We start from the raw sequence: 5488 nt of genomic DNA on the forward strand, positions 1-5488 counted from the left end.
TGTCTTTGCTTGACAGTATTTGCAGGGATTTCCTAAAACGCAGCTGCATATGCGTGATTTGAAAACATCAATAAATTTATTAAATTTCGTCCATTTGATTCTAAATGCACTATGTGATAAAGGATTTATTCCCGTAGCTATGCAGAAGACGTTACTTCAGTAACGTCTGGCGCTAGCCAGGGTCCACACAGCTTTAATTTGGTGTTTGTGTGTTTGTGTGTTTGTGTCACGCCTGGCGCTATCCCGTATCTGTCCCGTACCGTACCGTACCATCAAACACAGCTGGCCACATACAGCTGGCCGGCATATATATAGTGAGGGCTGCGTCCCACCCGCCTGTGTAGATTCACAGGAAGTGTGAGTTACGAAGTCTGAAGAAAATGTTGAACGGCCTCTGCTGGGATGACGACTACACCATAGCTCAGTGGTTAGAGCATCGCTGGCTACAAGCGAGGGTCCCTGGTTCGAGTCCTGGTGGTGACAGTCAATTTTTTCTTCAGACCTTTCCCGTTTGTCTCTTTCCCTCAAACCAGTTAATATATATATATATATATATATATATATACACACAACAACAAGGTTGTCAGTTTCATAATACCAAAAGCTTTTCACCCATTTTCATCAGTGGTTACATGGGAATGAGCAAGAACGAAAACGAAGCCAGAATTTATACTGGGGGTAGAGAATCAGCAAGAATATTCTTACGCGCCTCAAGTTCACACTACACTACCATAAGAATGTACGGAGCAGTGGAAAAATGCGGGAAACAACACATGAGGGGAATGCAGTACCAGAACAAACACGTGATAAAGTTGTCAGTCCGGTTGCAGCTTGAACAGCCGTAGCACCTTGATGTGCTTCTTTTGTCGACACAGTTCTGGCCTCAAACTGCGAATGTACAGCGCCTCCAGTGTGAATCGGTGCGCGCTGTTTCGGGCTGGTGTGATCACACTGAAGCTGCTGTTGCGTTCCTGTGGGATGCATTCAGGCTGCGCCTGCAAATGCTTTGTGATGGCGCTATCACTTGTTGCCACACGTTTGTCAGGCGGCTTCTTGTACAGCTTGTCTGGGATATGCTGCTTGATCCTTTCCGAGAATCGCTGACATGTCTCACCAACGTACAGCCTGCCTGCAGCCTGAATGCATCCCACAGGAACGCAACAGCAGCTTCAGTGTGATCACACCAGCCCGAAACAGCGCGCACCGATTCACACTGGAGGCGCTGTACATTCGCAGTTTGAGGCCAGAACTGTGTCGACAAAAGAAGCACATCAAGGTGCTACGGCTGTTCAAGCTGCAACCGGACTGACAACTTTATCACGTGTTTGTTCTGGTACTGCATTCCCCTCATGTGTTGTTTCCCGCATTTTTCCACTGCTCCGTACATTCTTATGGTAGTGTAGTGTGAACTTGAGGCGCGTAAGAATATTCTTGCTGATTCTCTACCCCCAGTATAAATTCTGGCTTCGTTTTCGTTCTTGCTCATTCCCATGTAACCACTGATGAAAATGGGTGAAAAGCTTTTGGTATTATGAAACTGACAACCTTGTTGTTGTGTGTATATAAATTTTGTTCGCCTACCTCTCTATTTATATATATATATATATATACTCAATCTGCGGACAGCATGCTGTTTCGTTCTTTTTGAACTCATCAGCGCAGCACAGAGGAAATGAGGCCGAACCTGATAGCAATGGAAATAAAAATTTCCAATCAGGCCCGAACGTACCTTGCCAGAGTGCTCAAACTGACAAGTCAGTGAGCTCTGCGTAATGCAAACAGCAAAGGCACTACCCCACGCAAGAGTGCTCAACTGCTACAAGAGCAGGAGCGAAATACTCAATCTGCGGACAGCATGCTGTTTCGTTCTTTTTGAACTCATCAGCGCAGCACAGAGGAAATGAGGCCGAACCTGATAGCAATGGAAATAAAAATTTCCAATCAGGCCCGAACGTACCTTGCCAGAGTGCTCAAACTGACAAGTCAGTGAGCTCTGCGTAATGCAAACAGCAAAGGCACTACCCCACGCAAGAGTTCTCAACTGCTACAAGAGCAGGAGCGAAATACTCAATCTGCGGACAGCATGCTGTTTCGTTCTTTTTGAACTCATCAGCGCAGCACAGAGGAAATGAGGCCGAACCTGATAGCAATGGAAATAAAAATTTCCAATCAGGCCCGAACGTACCTTGCCAGAGTGCTCAAACTGACAAGTCAGTGAGCTCTGCGTAATGCAAACAGCAAAGGCACTACCCCACGCAAGAGTGCTCAACTGCTACAAGAGCAGGAGCGAAATACTCAATCTGCGGACAGCATGCTGTTTCGTTCTTTTTGAACTCATCAGCGCAGCACAGAGGAAATGAGGCCGAACCTGATAGCAATGGAAATAAAAATTTCCAATCAGGCCCGAACGTACCTTGCCAGAGTGCTCAAACTGACAAGTCAGTGAGCTCTGCATATATATATATATATTATAATAGGGCTTTCAAACGCAAGATCATAACGTGAAGGAACTTGGAAGAATGAGTATGAATGCGAAGTGTATGGGGAATATATATATATATATATTTAAATAGAGAGGTAGGCGAACAAAATTTATATACACACAACAACAAGGTTGTCAGTTTCATAATACCAAAAGCTTTTCACCCATTTTCATCAGTGGTTACATGGGAATGAGCAAGAACGAAAACGAAGCCAGAATTTATACTGGGGGTAGAGAATCAGCAAGAATATTCCTACGCGCCTCAAGTTCACACTACACTACCATAAGAATGTATGGAGCAGTGGAAAAATGCGGGAAACAACACATGAGGGGAATGCAGTACCAGAACAAACACGTGATAAAGTTGTCAGTCCGGTTGCAGCTTGAACAGCCGTAGCACCTTGATGTGCTTCTTTTGTCGACACAGTTCTGGCCTCAAACTGCGAATGTACAGCGCCTCCAGTGTGAATCGGTGCGCGCTGTTTCGGGCTGGTGTAATCACACTGAAGCTGCTGTTGCGTTCCTGTGGGATGCATTCAGGCTGCGCCTGCAAATGCTTTGTGATGGCGCTATCACTTGTTGCCACACGTTTGTCAGGCGGCTTCTTGTACAGCTTGTCTGGGATATGCTGCTTGATCCTTTCCGAGAATCGCTGACATGTCTCACCAACGTACGTCCGCTCACAGCGACACGCATACTTATAAATAAAATTACTATTTTCAAGAGTTGGTGAAACATCCTTCGCGATAGACCTGAATGCGGGTCTGGTTGTATAAATTACAATGGGGGATACTGTAGGATAGCAGTTCAAAATTGCAGCTTTAATCTTTTATATATGGAGCAGTGGAAAAATGCGGGAAACAACACATGAGGGGAATGCAGTACCAGAACAAACACGTGATAAAGTTGTCAGTCCGGTTGCAGCTGTGTTGTTTCCCGCATTTTTCCACTGCTCCATACATTCTTATGGTAGTGTAGTGTGAACTTGAGGCGCGTAAGAATATTCTTGCTGATTCTCTACCCCCAGTATATATATATATATATATATATACTCAATCTGCGGACAGCATGCTGTTTCGTTCTTTTTGAACTCATCAGCGCAGCACAGAGGAAATGAGGCCGAACCTGATAGCAATGGAAATAAAAATTTCCAATCAGGCCCGAACGTACCTTGCCAGAGTGCTCAAACTGACAAGTCAGTGAGCTCTGCATATATATATATATATTATAATAGGGCTTTCAAACGCAAGATCATAACGTGAAGGAACTTGGAAGAATGAGTATGAATGCGAAGTGTATGGGGGAATGCATGTAGGGCGATAGTGCGGATTCGAATCCCAGGTTTTAAATGCCGGAAAAAAATAGGAAAATTGAAAAATGTATAACATCCCTATTCCTTTTTTGCCGGCATCAAGGCAGTATATGGTGTCGTATTACCCTGTCCCGTACCTGTCCCGTGCCTGTCACGTACCGTGCCGTACAATCAAAGACGGCTGACCACAATGCATATTCAAATAGGGCTTTCAAATACAAGATCATAACGTGAAGCAACTTGGAGGAATTAGTATGTATGCGAAGTGTATCGGGGGATGCATGCAGGGCGATAGTGCGGGTTCGAATCCCAGGTTATGTCTAAAAACAAAAAGTGGAAATTTATAAGAATTTATAACATCCCTATGCTTTTTTTGTCTAGGTCATCAAGGCTAAAAAGCATAGCGTAGGGCCCTGAGCTTCCAAGCTCTCTCGTTTATGCGAAAGGTCAGTTTTAAAGAGCAATGATCGACATTTTGTATATATCCACTGGTAATATCGTCAAAATTACGTACCTTGTTCCAACCAAATATATATCCACTGGCTCGGCAGAGTGCTCGATGTTCCAGCGGGCAGAGCTACATATCACTCAAGTCACAGAGCAGTGAGAGCACCACGCATCTTCTTTGCTATTACAGGTAGCCCATAGGCAATTATCAGACAATTTATCCCTGTTACACGTACAATATTAACTTCTTGCGTGTCAGAAAAACTCTATAGAGACAGTCACCAAAGTCGATATCTACCGTATTTCCCCGAATATAAGTCGCACCTTTGTACACTAAATTCCAAGGGTAAAAGGGGGGGGGGGGTGCGACTTACAATTGAGCATGACTTACTACTGAAGTCAATATAATTATCTAATCGATATGGCTAACCAGAAAATGTGGTGCGACTTATATTCGGGGAAATACGGTACATTAATTTTGATGACCCGTACAATTCTATCTTTTTCCTTCTTTTTTTGGTGCGTCTTGTGTTTGGCCGTGGTGCCGAGACCTCAGGTCGGCAGAGCCATCAATGCCCCCCCCCCCATCACTGCTGCGTCTCGGTGCAGCGCCAGCTCAGCAGTTGTCACACCTGTCCTAGTCTTAGCACCATTTTTTAATTTTTTATTTTCGAGCTGGGTACGTGAATATAGTAAACACAACATGTTGGTATTGTCCTCCTCTTGCTGTGTGTCCAGGGAAGTACCAGTACTCGTTCTTATGAGGACTCCAACTCTCTGTACGAAGGCATTGACCCTCCCTCATCTGCACCTGCACCTAAGCAGCAGCCTCCCCGAGGGGTAAGTCCCTTCTTGTTGGTTGTTTGAAGAGGCGTGTGATTTAGACGAGACCTTTTGAATCAATGATCACTTGGTAACTGCCTTTCGGTGCTGATTTTGATTAAGAATAGAGCAGATGTGAACAACATTACTCCAGTTGAGCCTTCTAGAAAAGATAAGCAGCGTCTCTTTTTCTCAAAAGTACACGGCCACACATTGAAGCTAGTTCCACGGAAAACCCATCACGATACCTGTCTACCGAGGCATGTTTCACCTGGGACTGTCATATTGCTCTACAGAAATGCATACGTGTGATGGTCGATGTGACACCACTCTGTTTGGCTATCTGTGTGCTGCGTGTCCAGGCCTCCGTCACCTCAGCCTGTACTATCTACATAAACAACAAGGAGAGCACTATTTAGTATCTA

Source organism: Sycon ciliatum, chromosome 13 (assembly GCF_964019385.1).
Source record: "Sycon ciliatum chromosome 13, ocSycCili1.1, whole genome shotgun sequence".
Classification (NCBI taxonomy): domain Eukaryota; kingdom Metazoa; phylum Porifera; class Calcarea; order Leucosolenida; family Sycettidae; genus Sycon; species Sycon ciliatum.